Source organism: Triturus cristatus, chromosome 2_1 (genome assembly GCF_964204655.1).
Source record: "Triturus cristatus chromosome 2_1, aTriCri1.1, whole genome shotgun sequence".
Classification (NCBI taxonomy): Eukaryota; Metazoa; Chordata; class Amphibia; order Caudata; family Salamandridae; genus Triturus; species Triturus cristatus.
In genome coordinates this window covers 356,089,737-356,105,738 of record NC_140581.1, presented here as the reverse complement: position 1 = coordinate 356,105,738, position 16,002 = coordinate 356,089,737, and the positions used below count along the sequence as shown (strand labels likewise).

The 16,002-nt window shown below is 44.5% G+C and overlaps 1 long non-coding RNA gene across 1 annotated transcript in view; it reads left to right on the top strand.

Annotated features, from left to right (window-relative positions):
• The window catches only part of LOC146864192 (uncharacterized), a 285,137-nt gene extending 270,129 nt beyond the window's left edge, over positions 1–15,008 (top strand). The window contains exon 3 of the long non-coding RNA XR_014970068.1: positions 13,624–15,008. This is a non-coding gene — a long non-coding RNA (uncharacterized LOC146864192). The remainder of the gene's footprint in view (positions 1–13,623) is intronic.
• The last annotated feature ends 994 nt before the right edge of the window (positions 15,009–16,002 follow it).

Here is a 16,002-nt window from a genome sequence, read left to right as displayed (position 1 = left end):
CCCCCATAGCATAGCCAGGCGTTTCTTATGTTGTTCTGAGGATGTCCTTTGATCTATGTGTTCTAGGGTCTTGATGTCCTTGGCTTAATTTTTTTCAACCAGGCGACTTCACCAGTGCGAGCAAAGGCGATCGAAATGACTTCTCGAATAGTCACCTTAAAAGCATCCGATTGAATGGGTTCGGGCGGATCAGGAAGAATATTCGCATAAAAAATGGCTATAATCTGCTGGCGTATCTTGGTGAGGTCAACCGGGTAACGTAGGATGTGGGGCAGGAGCCACCAGCGGGAAGGGGTTTTGTGGTGTCCACCGGGGGGACCGGAGGGTTCCAGCTCTATGGGCGTGAACTGATATGGAAATATCGGATATAGCGGCTGTTTCCAGGGACCGTATCGGAGAGAGGAAAAGAAAGCAATAGTCAATTCACGAGTATGAGCGGTGGACATGGGAGAAGAAGGAATAGTCCTGGGTATCTGGGAATTGATATCTCCAGGCATCTATGAGACCCAAGTCTGTAAGATCCCTCTTGAGGGCAGTCTACATTGCCCCTGTGCCCTGGTAGGAGGAGTCACTGCGGTCCATGTCCAGGTCCCAAACCAAGTTAAAATCACCCCCAAGGATCACTAGTCCATCCGGGCATGACAGCTGCTCCCTCAACAGAGACGTCAGGAAGACATTCTGCGCTTGATTTGGCACATAAACATTGAGAAGGGTTAGCAGTCGGGTGCCTAGGTGCGTTTGGGTCTTTAAATAGCGTCAGTCAGCATCCTGTACCACCCGAGAGGGCACAGATCCAAATCTGGATTTACCTAATATTGCAACCCCGCTGACTTAGAGGAGAAGGATGCCCAGAATTGGCATGGGTACTTGGGAAGGGGCCATGTGGTGCGTGTCGGTAGAGAGCAGGTTGTTTCTTGTAAGAATATGATGTTGGGGTCTTGCATAAGCAAGTAGCGCCAAACCTGGCATCTCTTGTTAGGGAAGTTATGCCCTTTAACATTAATAGACAGAAATTTAACAAGTGTGGTCGTGTTCATAGTAATTAGTGCGGTGGCTAGGTGCGGTGTTAGGACCAGGTTTAAGGAGGTTGCGCCGCGCTAGAGAGGGGTGGTGGAGAGTGGATGCTAGGAGCAGCATAGCAAGGGCAGAGCATGTAATCCTATCAATAGGGGGTGCCCCCGATGTGGGGAGTGTAGCAGGGGGATTACAGGAAGTCCCCTTTGTCAGGCTTGTTCTTTCCCAGATGTGAGGATAGGGGTAGGGGGAGAGGAAGTGAGTATATTTAACAGAGGGTGGCCAACAGGGCCTGTAGAGTCTAGTGTCATTGTGGAATAGCCCAGAAGTCGTAACAGGGGACATTCTGAAGAAGACCCTCTTCTAAGCAAGAGAAATGGCAAAAAACATCAGCCACAGGCCCGCTAGTGATGAGTGAGGGGGCATGTCACCAAGTTATAACTCATGAAGTAGAGAGTCTGCACCGATGAAGGCCCCATGCGGGTAAACCAGGCAGGGTGAGTGGGTCACAGTGGGACCAGTTAAGTCTTCAGTAGGATCCATGTATTAGGGCCCATATGACCCTGCAGGCTGGTGATGGTGCGCATGGGGATCAGAGTAAAGTCAATGCGAGACAGAGCTTACATTATTCAGAGGCTGCAGTAGAGCGGGCGGGTGAGTGGGGTTCACTCATGGTGCAAAGGTGTTTAATGATGTCTTGTTTTGCTTGGGAGGATGCCTGTTCTTTGGCGTGAATTCTGTGCTTGGGGGTGCACTGTGGACCACTCAAGCCGTATTGATTCCCTGAGGGTGGCCTGGGGGGGAGAGGGGCAGTTATCCCTGGACAATGTCGGGAGTTGTAAAAGTTGCTTCACATCCTGCAGTGAGCGGAGGACCCGGCGTTTGCCTTCCTTGGAGAAGATCAGTGCAAAAGGATGACCCCATTGATAATTGATTTTTAGGTCGCGGAGCTTGTTAGTGACCGGTTTAAAGATTTTGCATCTATGTACGGTTACCGGGGCAATGTCCTGGAAGCTCTGGATCGGGTAACTATTGTAGACCAGGTCTGTGGCGCCACACACCTTCTGTAAGATTGCTTCCTTCTCAATAAAAAAGTGGACCCGCCTGAGAATATCAGGAGTGAAGTCCAAGCAACCCCAGGGACTGGCAACACAATGGGATCTGTCCAGAACAAGTGGGGAGGCATCGTCATCACCTCTAATCATCTGGAGAAGATCCACCATAAAGATATGATATCCGGTCCCTCTGCTCTGCGTGGAACTCCCCTAATACGGAACTCCTGTTCTCCAAATCTTCCTGCTTCAGTTGAAGATCGATATGTTGGCCTTCTAGCACCGCCATCCTGCGCCACAGATTTATGTGAACTTCCGACCATGCATCGGCAGAGCGCTCAAGGTCATCCACTCCATGCCAGATCTCTGTGATGTCCTGCCAGAGCTCCCGCAGCTGGCTTTAATATCGGTTTTGAGGGATCCAATTTCCAATTTGATTTCTTGTAGAAAGGTGTTCATGTAGGCCTGTGTGACTGGAGCTAGTGCGGGTTCTTCAACGGCCATAGCCTCCAGTGGTTCAGAGGTAGGCGGTGGAGGAAGGTTAGATTTAAGTCATAGTGACGCCACAGCATAGTGCGTGGCATGGCCAAAGGGATGTCTCCAGATGTACAGTATCTGTATGGGGAACTCCTGTGTGAGCTGACGTGCAAGTGGCCAGCAGGGCAGCCAAAGTGGTACTTACAGCCCAGTCTGTGTCCGGGTGTGCGGCAGCATTGGTGCCGCAGAAGAGTTCGCAGGCCACAGGTGAGCTCAGCATATGAGGCTGTTTTGCGGGGCCCTGCTGGTCGCTGTGGGGATCAGGCCCGTCCAGGAGGAGCGATCCAGGTGTAGATGGGGAGCCTTCCAGCCACAGGCTTGCAGCGGCAACAGGAGTAGGTAGGATGTAGTCTCCCCGGCATGAGATTCGATGTGGCCGGGGGGAGCCCCGGTTAAGCCCTCAAACCAGGTGCGTGAATCCCTCCGGGCTGGCCAGCCAAGAGGGTCCAGCAGCGAAGAGAGGGGCCCTCAGTTTGACCACAGTTGCAGTATGCGCCCTCACGCGATCAGGCAGGCCAGGCCCCAGGTCGCAATAGGAAGATCCAGGGAGGGCATGCAGGGGAGGGGGTGGTGAGGCAGTGTAGTCCCCAGAAGGCGGCCCCCTCGGTGAGTCGCGCAGGTCTTCAGGGCCTCCTCTCGGGCCCACAAGATGGAGACGCAACCCAGGTGCATGCCCAGGGAGCAACAGCAGGCCCAGAGCCACCGCCCAGGCCAGGGATTCAGCCGCCCAGTTGGGCATAGAGGAGATGCAGAGCGGCAGCCCCGCTAAGTGCTAGGGTGCCGGTGGGTAGGGAAGGGCAGTCACATCTTCGCGCCTCCGGCTGCGGATTTCAAATGGCGGCCCGATGCTGCGTCGGCCCCGATCCGGGACACCAGGTCCGCACAAGGTGCCCCATCTGCGATTTCGCAGGTGTCCGGGTCCCCCCGCCGAGCCGCAGCAACCAGGCCACGATCCATGGGTCTTCAAGCTGGCCCAAAGGGCTGCGGATCAGCTATGGCAGGCTGCAGAGGAGTGGAGACTCGGGAGCGCACGTCTCACTCCATTTGCCACTTGGCCACGCCCCCGAGATCATGTCAATTATAAATGTTTAATGTATAGTAATACTGTTACCTTAATTGATTTTCAATGGTATATGGAAAGATAATTGGAATTATTTGTTTATATGTTTTGTTATTTGTTGTTCTTTAAAATAAACTTTTTTTACAATGTGTTATTGAAAATGGTTTTATATTAATTGCATTTCATAAATAATTGTATTTGTGTTACTACATAATTCATTATTAATGTGTTTACATTTTTGTACACTTTCATATTTTCATTTGTTCATATCAAATATATATGAATTTGTTTGATTATTTTTTACGTTTAATATTATTTAGATAATATAGGGGCATATTATCAAGCCAGGCGATAAAATTATCGCCGCTTTAGCGGCAGAAAACTGCCGCTAAAACGGCGATAATGGGCTTGATAATATGCTCTATGGAATTCCAATTGAAGCCCATGTTAGATGTCCTTCACATTTCACATGCGCTTCAATTGGAATTCCATAGAGCATATTATCAAGCCCATTATCGCTGTTTTAGCGGCAGTTTTCTGCCGCTAAAGCGGCGATAATTTTATCGCCTGGCTTGATAATATGCCCCTTTGTTTTTTACACAGTATTAAATATATATTGCACTATCTTTAGTGTTAAACACCTTCAAAAATACATTTAGGTTGGAGTGGGACTATTTAATGTAACCTCTTTAGTATCCAAAACTTTCCCTTAAATAGATTAGATTGGAGGGGGATTAGTAAATGTGAACAAACACTTTAGTGCCCAAAATATTCTCCTAAATGGCTTAGATTGGAGGAGGAATAGTAAATGTTACCGCTTTAAAGACCAACACTTTCCCCAAAATAGTTTAGATTAAAGTGGGAGTAGTACACTTGTCGCCTTTAGTATCCAAAACCTTTCCCAAAATGGTTTAGATTGGAGTAGGAATACTAAATGTGATCACTTTCGTGTCCAATACCTTCCCCTAAATGGCTTAGGGCCTGATTACTACTTTGGTGGTCTTGGATCGAGCCGCCATGCCAGCGCCTCACTCCAAGACCACCAAAGCAGTATGCACACCACCTGCCAGATTACGAGTTAAAATCCGGTGGGCGGTCCTACGGCAGTGCCTTTCAAAGGCTTGTTTGTGAACCTTAGAAAGGCAGCGACGTGGGACCATCACAGCGTGTTCCAGCACGGCATGGACTGTGCAGTCCATGCTGTGCTGGAAATGGGGGTGCTTACAGATACAGGGGCACACCCTGTGCACAGGGGCACCGGGGGCCCTGTAGTGCCCCCTTAGTTTCCTCACAGGGATCCCGCCATGAAAACTGTGGCAGTGAGGAAACTCATAATAGGCTTGGTGATGCCATAGCAGCACCAACAGCATATTGCAGCCTCACGCTGCTGCAAGACCACCGAGGGACCAGGGATCCCTGGCGGTAGCCGCAGTCTCCACCCAACCATTTTCGTAAGCAGGTTTTGTGTGTCTAGTATGTCTGGAGTTGGTTTGCACCTGTGGGAGGTAAGGAGTGGCCTGTATAGTTATAATATTACTGCTGATGTCATAATACTGCGGTCAGACCGCCTGTGCGGTGGTAGCCGGACCACAAACCCCGGGTTTGAGAGTTCATCGAACCACCAAACTCATAATTAGGCCCTTAGACTGAAGTGTAAATAGTGAATGGTACCCCTTTAGTGACCAACACCTTCCCTAAATGACTTAGATTGGAGTGGAAATAGTAAATGTGACCACTTTAGTAGCCAACACCTCCCCCTAAATGACTTAGGTTAGAGTGGAAATAGCATATGTGACCACTTCGGTGTCCAACACCGTCCCCTAAATTTCTTAAATTGGAGTGGGAATAGTTAATATCACTCATACAGTGTCCAACACCTTCCAAAAAATTGTTTAGTTTAGTTTGAAGTGGGAGTATTACACTTGTCGCCTTAGGTATCCAAGGCCTTTCCCAAAATGGCTCAGATTTGAGTGGGAATACTAAATGTGATTGCTTTAGTGTCCAACACCTACCCCTAAATGGCTTGTATTGGAGTGGGAATAGTAAATGTCACCCCTTTAGTATCCAACACCTTCCACTAAATGGCATAGATTGGAGCGGGAATACTAAATGTGACCACTTTAGTGTGCAGCACCTTCCCCTAAATGGCTTAGGGGGTCATTATGATGGCGGTGAACCCGCCACCGGCAGGCTGCCGGTGACGGGTTCACCGCCATCGTGTGGCCATTTTCCGCCCGCCAGATAGATAAGGATGGCGGCCGGTGTGCTGGCAGACAGAAAGCCCGTCCTCCACTGGTCCGACACAGACAATTGTTATGATTGCCTATCAGACCCACCCCTCATCCACAAAATGGTGGCAGTGCCTAGCAAGCACCGCCCACCATATGTTGATGCTGCATCCCCGCCCGCCTGTGTATTGCCGGAATTCCTAGAAAAGAACCAATGCCTCCACCCCACTCAGATGGGTTTCAGGGCACAATACAGCACTGAGTCAGCTCTGTTGGTGGTGCTGGAGGAGCTCAGAAGATCTTTAGACCAGGGAAAATCAGCGGCCTTACTCCTTTTGGACCTGAGCGCCACCTTCGATACTGTAAACCATCTCATATTACGTAGAAGGCTCTCAGACATTGGGGTGCAGGGCACTATGCTCAAGTGGTTGACATTGTTCTTGGAGGATAGAACATTTCAAGTACTGGAGAATACTATTCTGTCCAAAACTATGTCATTAAGGTGTGGGGTACCACATGGTTCCTCATTAAGCCCTATGCTATTTAACGTATATATGGAACCACTTGCTAAGATTGTCCAAGCGTTTGACATTTCTATGACGTCCTATGCTGGCGACACTCAGCTGGTGATCTCCTTGTACCTAAAAAACAGCGAGGATGCTGAAAGATTATCTTCTTGAATGGAAAAAGTCAAGGAGTGGATGACAAAAAGTTGTCTAAAATGTCTAAAATTAAACGGGGACAAAACAGAGTTATTGATCCTGGGGAGGAAAGAAATACCAGGCCCTCCATAGACTGGTCCGCATGCCTATGCAGTCCACCCATACCTAAAGAAATAATTAAGAATCAAGGCTTCTGGCTAGAAAAGGATCTTTTCATGGTGACAGGTGACACAGGCTAAGAAAGTCGCAGCTACCTGTTTTGGACTACTTAGAAGTCTCCGAAAAATCCTAAACAGGATCCCTCTACAGCTTAGGAAAACAGTAGTCCATTCCTTGGTCACCTCACAGTTACATTATGGAAACTCATTATTCCTTGGGGCACCAAAATATGTAACCCACAGATTTCAGGTGGTCCAGAACACAGCGGCAAGGCTGCTGTGCAATGTTCCAGCGCGGGAGTCTGTAAAAAAGCACCTAAAGGAGCTACATTGGCTCCCAGTAGAGGCCAGAATAAAATTCAAGACTCTGGTCATAACCCACAGAGCTCTGCATAATAGGGGTCCCAGGAAAATCAAGAGTCTAGTATCCCGTTACATTCCAAACAGGCACTTGCATTCAAGCACTAAGAAAAGTCTAAAATCATCAAAGGCCTGGAGGGAGAGGTGGGGAGGAAGATCCTCTTCCACCTTGCTCCTAAACTTTGGAATTCCTTACCACAGGAATATCGGATAATGGACAAAGAACTGCAGTTCCGCAAAGCAATTAAGACATGGCTGTTCAAGCAATACCCTTAAGGCCTGTCAGTTTCCTACCAGCTATGTGTCTTTTAGCGCTGGGAAGCCTTAGGGTATCCATGCGCTCTATAAATCCTATATAATAATAATAATATGGCGCTTCAACCACCATTCAAAGGCTGGTGAGGATGTACTTTAGGGGCCCATTGCGGGCGCCCTTTTGCAAGGGCATGTTACTTGTAAACTTGGGGGGCACCTTTGGTGCCCCCCTACAGTTCCCTACACCAGGTGGCAGGCACCGTGTGGTGCCTGCCACGTAGTGCAGGGAAATGCACAACATGCATTTTTATCATTGCGGCGGGTGCTGCAGACAGCAGCACCCGCCACAATGTTGAACATGCACAATGCGACCACCACAGTGGTGGTCACATTGTAATTACATGTGCGAGACCGCTGCCATATAGGCGGCCAGTCCCAATTCCCAGAACGATGGTGGACGGACTTAAGTCGGTCCACCATCGTAATCACCCCCTTAGTTTGGAGCGAGAATAATAAATGTGACCACTTTTATTTTACAACACCTTCCCCTAAATGGTTCACATTGGAACGGGAAAAGTGAATTTGATCATTTCACTGTACAACAACCCCCCCCCCCCCATGGCTTACATTGGAACAGGAATAGTAAATGTGTCTATTTTGTTCTCCAATACCGACCCCGAAATGGCTTAGATTGGAGTAGAAATAGTAAATGTAACCCCTTTAATGTCCAACCCTTCCCCTAAATGGTTTAGGTTGGAGTGGGAACAGTAATTGTGACCCCTTTAGTATACAACACAACCCCCAAATCGTATCAATAGCTACTTTAGTGTATAACATGTTTATCCTAATGCTATATAGTACAGTGTGAGTACTAGATGTAAAACTTTAAGTATTGCATTTTTCACAAACATCATTAATATTTACTTTTTTTTTTAAAAGGGACAGTAAATGACATTTTCTGAATTTTATATTGCTCTTTATTTCGTATTTGAAAATATTTTTTCATGTAAATGTTTACATTTTTAAATATTATTTTCATAGCATACAAAAGTTTATTGTTATGTTTTTCAGATCATTTTTATGCTTTTTGTGAAATACAAAATGTGTCACATATTGGTATTTGTCAACATTTTTGCAAATATTGTACCATTTTTTTAAAACGTTGTACATTTGTTACACATACTGTCTTTCATAAAAGGTTTTGAAGTATAGTAAAGTAAAGGAAGGTTTCATCATTCCGCATGGTGTTTAAGTGTTCCTGAATTTGGACGTCTTGGTATTTTCTAGGGGCGGCAGGAGTATCATTGGTGGCTCTCTTAGTTTGTGCTATTAAGCATTTTAAAGTGGGTATAGCTGGTAACTGTCCTATAATGTGTTCAGTTACTTTAGGGTGTATGTAATTTAGAATTTTAGTAGTGAACTCTTGGGAACTAATGCTTGCCTCTTTTAAATCTTGAAGTTTGTGCCTTACTATGATTTCAGTGACATTTGTGGGGTGGTTGTGTTCTCTCATTTTAATAACAACATCATTTCTTGCAGTAGCCTTCCCATAACAAACATTAAAAGAATATTTTGTACATTCCAGTTAACTTTGTCAGAGCTTGTGCTGTCTTGGCTTTAAGTGTAGCCCATGTGCGAGAGTAATTGTTTGCTTGTCTGTGATGTGATATATCTTGCTCTTTCTGTCTGAAAATACCTTAATAATACAATTAAATAAATTGTATTTACTTTTGCTAGGCTAGTGTACATAAAATAGTACGAAAATCATTTTGCATTTTATACTTGCATGTGTATTGTCAATTATATTTGCAGTTCATTTGTCAGTTATCCATTCATGCTGTTCCAATGTGGATAAGGTGGTTTATCTTCTGTGGAGGGTGGGGGAAGTTGTATGAGATATATTTTATACGTTTAATTTGAGTAGTTTCTAGGGGATGAGTGCATTTAGTTTTAATTTTTTATGTTTAAGGTGTAGATTTAGAAGTGCTTTGATTTTACTTACTTACTACATGCCTTTCTCCAGGCATTCAAATGTTGAATTGTATTTGTGATCTGTAGGTTGTAGATTGTGTTGTACTTTTCCTGTAGTCCCCAGAGTTTAGTAGATAAAAATGAAGAGTTTGGTTAGTGAGTTGTACTTTAACATATTTAAAATAAGTTACTTTCAACTACTTTAATTTAAATGTTTTACTTATTTGGTAGTTTTATGTTTTTTTTCACTTTTCGTTTTTAGATTTTCTATTAGCAATTCTGCAGAGTGTCATTGTCTTACAGCTTTAGGGCCTGATTCTGAGTTTGGGGGTGTGGGAGCAGGCAGCTACACCACTGCCCCATTCCCACACCACCAAACCCCACCACCGGCTCCCACAGCAGATTACGAGTTACCTTGTGGTCTTGCGTGTGGTCCTTTGGCGTTCCCATGGTGGTGCCTATTCAAAAGGCACTGCAATGGGAGCGCCAAAGCCCATGCCTGCACGTCATGGACGATGCAGTCCATGCCGTACAGGACTGTGCCGTCCATGTCGTGCACACCAGATGCCCCCATGCATGCAGCCCAAGGCCCTGAGGTAACAAGGGGCCATGAAAGTGTGGGAGTGCGAAAACTCCAAATGTGCTTGGGGGTGCCACAGCAGCATCGCCAAGTATATTGGAGCCTTTGACTGACGCGCCACTGCCAGTGATCGCAGATCCCTTGTGGTTGCGGCAGGCCTATGGTGGTACAACCACCTTATTGTTATATGGCGGTCAAACCACCGCTGCGGCGTTCCCCAACCGCCACTGCGAGTTTTGCGGTCCGATGGACTACCAAACTCACAATTAGGCTTTAAGCACTTTTGGTGTGGTAAGTGTTGAAATCTTCTGCTCCTTTCATATTGTATTTGTAATTATTACATTTTTTATTAGGTAGTTTGCTTTATGGTTGTTTTTAGTAAAAAAAACTGTTTAGGAGTTATTACCTTTTATGGTGAATGCCAATTATTGTTTATTTTTAATATATATTTCTGTTTTTGTGTTAGTGGATATATTTTCTTTGTTTAACTTTATTTTTTAATGTTATTTTTTGCATTAATTGTAATAAGTACTTATTATTTGTTAATTATTTCATGTATTGTAATGTATTTTATTTTTATTTTATGTTTAAAGTTTATTGTAGTGTTCTAATATTTAAATAGTGTAGTTTCATGAATTAATATTTCATCTTGAGTTTAATTTTAGTAAATAATAGTTATTATAGTATTTTATATTATATTGCTTTATTTTTTGCAATACTAGTGTAGTCCATATTGTGTATCTCGATATTTATGACATTTTATATAGTTATTTTAAAGGTAGTGATATTTTTGTTTCTGATATTAGTGGTTTTCGATATTAGTAGACATAGATATTTCTAACTGCAATATTTTCGTTAGAGATCTTTGTGTGTGTGCCAATTAAGTATAGAATGATGATATTTATGTAAACTATATTTTGTCACTTTACTTAAGGACACTTTATCATTTAAGAACTTTCATTTCCTTTCAATTTATGTTGTTTTAGTTTTTCCTGATTAATATTTCCTTGTTTTATATTACAATCTTTCTCTTGTTTCTTTGCCATGTTTCTTCTTTCCAAATTTTACATTGTTTGTTCAGTTGTTGGGGAAATAGATGTGTTGTGGCTTGTAATTACTTCAACCTGAAATGACATCGCAGGTATGTGGACTTTTTGGAGATGTCACATGGAATGGGACTGAAGCGAGATTCTGGGCGAGTCAATTCGAGTGTAGTTGCCTCTTGTGTGGTTGGTGGTCCTACTGCTTGTGTTCAACAGAATAAATACTTCTGGATTTGGACGTGCTATGTACTGTGTGAATACTTTTTAATAGTAGCTTACTAAAGACTGTATTCCTTGAAACTCCCTACATGACTGCAATAAGCCTGCATGGCTTTATTAATATGTTGCAATGCTGCAAACTGAGAGAAGAGATAAGAATGAGGCAGTCAAGGAAGACATCAGAGCCGGAAATCATCTCTGACTCCAAGCCCCACCACACCTGACATCTCTCATCTATCCTAGAAATAGTAAGGAAGTAGTTAGTTATGAGAATCTCGGCCGATGAAGAGCATGGTTCTCAGACAGAAACTTCTGATTTACAACTGACCTACACCTGTAAATAAGAGTAAGTAATTCTTTTGTCAGTTACAACCTATTCATGAACGTTAAAAAGTGTATGCAAAACAGTCAAGTAGAAATGTCCAACTTAGGAATGTATTTTTAATTGTAATAGCATTTACATAGGGCTACCTACTCCTGACGAGGCGTCGAAACACTTTACACCAGGCAGTATGCTGTTCAGTGACCAAAGGAAAGTGGTCAGTCCAGTGTTATTGGTTGAATCAAATGATCATCACACACAATGCTAACCAATGTATGCACTTAACAAAGTATTCATTAAAAAACGTACTTCACAGTTTAATCAGAAACATTGCTAGGAATGAAACAAATTCAAAGAAAAAATAATGCCAGGACTAACTTGGTGCAATCAAAATAATGGATTTATTCCAAACAATGGGTAAAATAGGTAGGATGTTCAGCAGGAAGTTGGGTTTGGCAAGTAGAGGGAGTGGCAGTGACTGATGTTCATGTGTGTGTTGACAGTTCAGGTGCCTGTGGGTCGGACGTATGTAGTGTACATTTGGTGGTGTGTTACTTACTAAGTGTCTGTTGTTTGGGTGAGTGTGGGCATTTCTGTTTTATGGGTGTGCTTTCTAATGTATATGTGTGTGAGGATGGGTGTGCTGCGAATGTGCTGGGTGTGGTCGTGGTGTATGTGGTGGTGCATGTGAGTGTGGTGATGGGTGTGGTGTCTGTGAGTGTTCTGGTGGTGGTGCATGTGGGTGTGGTGGTGGGTGTGCTGGTGGTGGTGCATGTCGATGTGGTGGTGGGTGCGGTGTCTGTGGGTGTGCTAGTGGTAGTGCATGTGTGTGTGTGGTGGGTGCAGTGTCTGCAGGTGTGATGGTGGTAGAGGTGGTGCATGATGTGGTGGCTGTGCAATGTCTCTGGAAGTGCTGGTGGTGGGGATGGTGCATGTGGGTGAGGAGGTGGGTGCAGTGTCTGTGAGTGTGCTGTTGGTGGTGCCTGTGGGTGTGGTATCTGTATGTTTGGGTGTGTGTATGTGTTTTTGCTGTCTGTGTGTTTATGTGTGTGGTTGCTGCATGTGTGTGTTGGAGTGGGGTGTGCAAATGTGTGAGTGTGCTTGGGACAGGTCTGGGATTAGAGAACTGGGATGGGGAAGAGGTGGGAGGTGAGGCACAATGTTGGGATGGTTGGAAGGCTGCGGTCAGTGAGGAGGCCAGACCTTGAAAAGACCGATGTAGCCAGACATACCACTATGAATGCCTCTCAGGTACGTTGCCATTGTTGCATATGAAAGCTAAGTCCCTGGATGGCATTCAGGAGTGCAGTCTGGCCTACAGTGATACTGCTGAGGAGGGCAATAGCCTCCTCACTCAGTGCAGCCAGGGGGTCAGAGGCAGGTGGTGAGGAACCTGTGACAAAGGAGATTCCTGCCCTTTTAGGGGGCATGTTTGGCCAACTGGGGGAGGAGCAAGAGGGAGGGTAGGGATGGATATCTGGGTGGCGGACAAGGATGAAGGTGTAACTGGAGCAGTAGGGCCTGCCACCACTAGGGACTGGTCACTTTGGGAGGCCACTGAAGAAGATGTCAAGTTGGTGGCCACCATGCCAGTCCCCTCACCCTCCGTTGCACGGTGTCCCTTGGTGTCGATGGTCACACAAGCTGAGGCACAGTGGCGGCTGCTTTCCCACCTACGTGGCCAACTACTCCTTCGCCTGCTTCAAATGATGCTGGAAATACATACACAATAGTTTTATTGTATGAATAGAACTGATAGATTACTTTGTACATGACCTGTAATGGGGTATCCCCGTGTCCCTCAGAACACGGGCGTTTACAAATGGTTCTGTTGGGTAACCAATTTCTTAGCATTGCATAATAAATAATTAACAAGAAACACACCAAACAAACTATTATCTGATGTTCACAATTAGTATGTTATATGTTTTATCTTTTTGAATATGCAAGGGTGTCACATAGACATGTTCATAATAGAAAAGACAAATATGTGATTTATTGGTGAATAAGGGATCATAAAGTGACAAAGTGGTAAAGTGAATACAATATATACTGTGCGAGCATTAAAAAACACAATGTATAAAATGTGTGAATTAATTAGCATCCGTCTCTATACAGAAAAATTTCAAACAACCCTAATCTGAGTCCTTTTTCTATTTTAGGACATGGAGAACGTAGTTTATGGATTGTTATGAGGCGTCAACGTTTCGACCCAGGAACATGCATTACTAAACCAACGTCACAGCGGGTCTTCTTCAGGACAGAGGTGTGGACAACCTATATGGGCAAAATGATCCAAAGAATAAGTGGGATGTGTTTCAAAGAGGAAGTGATTGCAGAGGGGTTGGTCAAAATGACCTACCCATTATGGTGGTGTTGATTTCCACTTGTTGAACCTAAAAGCAAATGGTGAATCCACCGTCCGGTTGGATTCTGTAATTAAAGGGACTTAAAGTTAGGAAGGAAAGCATAATGGCTAGCTAGATGCACATGGTGGCTTCAGAAGAAGCGGAGCCTACCTTTTATTCAGCCAACATTGGTGTATCGGGTTCTCGCAATGTGTAGGTACCAGCATGTTGAAGACGGAACCAGATTCCGTGAGCCAGAGCGTAATCTACAATCGGATACAATACGATTTAATGTGGTGTTGAGTGCGAAAACAGAAGACACCACTATCTAACCCGGCCGTATTACCTTCAGGAAATCCAGGCAATGTGAATGCCAGTAAACTTCATTATTGTTGTTGAAGGTCTGCAATTAAAAGAGACTATCTTGGCCTGTTTTTTTACATACTCCAACGCAGTTTCCACCCCCAACACCATCCAATGTCTCAAACAGTTATTGGCTACAAATCTGAACCCTTCCCTGAACTTGGGTAAGTCAATGAAGATTGCTGGCTCGTTCTTCACTTTGAGACCCTTGGGGATGATGTTTGCCTGTAGCTATTTAGCAAGGAGGTAATCATGTAAGCGGGACATGATCAATATTTTCTCCAATCTTTCTAGTCTAGCTAATTTCTTATTCAAAGTGGTATCAAGAAGTGTTAAGCCTGGTCCCCATAAATTAAGATCAGTCTGGTCCTGAATTAGCTTGTTAATGTACTCTTCGCTGTAAGAAAGAGTTTCTTTGTCTGACATGCTTTAGGTATAATTTAACAATCAATGAATGTGAAAATAACCCTCGCAGGTATTCACCTGTGCGAATATACATGAACTGTAATGGGGTAACCTCGTGTCCCACAGAACCAGGGCATTCACAAAATATACTACAAATGGTTCTGTCGGGTAACCAGTTTCTTAGCATTCAATAATAAATATGTAACACAAAACACACCAAAAGAATTATTATCTGATTTTCACGATGAGTATAGTACAATTTGATCAATAACTTTGACCACAAACCATTTTCTTAGTTTCCATATTACACCTGCTACAAGGCTCACAAACTTTGGTTCAACAGCTCATGCATGTAGGGAACATCTTCTGAAACCATTTGGTCACTGTTTAGTAATTCCTCATGATATCTCATACATCAGATATTATCTTGTCTCTTAACCATATTAATTTCTCTAAATGAACTGTTGAATACCTCTGAATGGTTTGCCTTTGTTCTCCACAATAGTGAACCTATGTCACCAATAAGGATATACACCAAACATACCTTTGGACACTGTGGGGCAGATTTACAATAGCTGGCGCATCCCTGCATATCAGCAGGGATGCGCCAGTTATTGTGCGCCACAGCTCCGCCACCATGTAGGCGCCGCATTTACAATGTGGCGCACCATGGGGCAAAAACAGCACAGATGCGTGACGCATCTGTGCCGTAAAAGTGGCGCATTGCTGGAGTTGCGTCACAAACGCGACGCAGCTCCAGCAATGCTCTGGGGTCCCTATCTTGCTAATGCTGCGTCAATCCTTACGCCTGCTTCAGGCAGGCGCAGGGTTTTGACGCAGCATGGGCCTAAAAGTGACTGAGTGAAATCTTGTAGATTTCACTCAGTCACTTTTAGGAGGCGTTCCTGCGCCGGAACGCCCCCCCCTGCGCAGGAACGCCTATATGTGGCGCAGGGCTTTACAACGTGACGCATCTCCCAGATGCGTCACCTTGTAAGTACCCCGCACCTGGCGCAGGATTTGCGCCGCCGCTGCGTCACAAAAGTGACGCAACGGCGGCGTAAATGAGGCGCCAGGGGCTTGTAAATCTGCCCCTGTATGTACAAGGTCGAAAAGCTGCATTAATGGCATACACTGAGAGTAAGATATGAATCAATGTGTGTCAACAAATACTGCAATGTTGTACTAATATTTATAGAAACTGAAAGCCGGTCTTCTTTGTTTGGCCATTTTACAATGGTAACACTTACCTCAAGTAAGTCATGTATACTACAAATGCACAACATATTATATAGTTTCTGTGCTGAAGTAGCTTATCAATGTATCACGCACTATGTATTTATCTATGCTGTTAAAGAAATTTTAAAATATTGTTATTGTGGATTGACAAAGTACTTCAATAGCATAAGTAAATACATAGAGTTT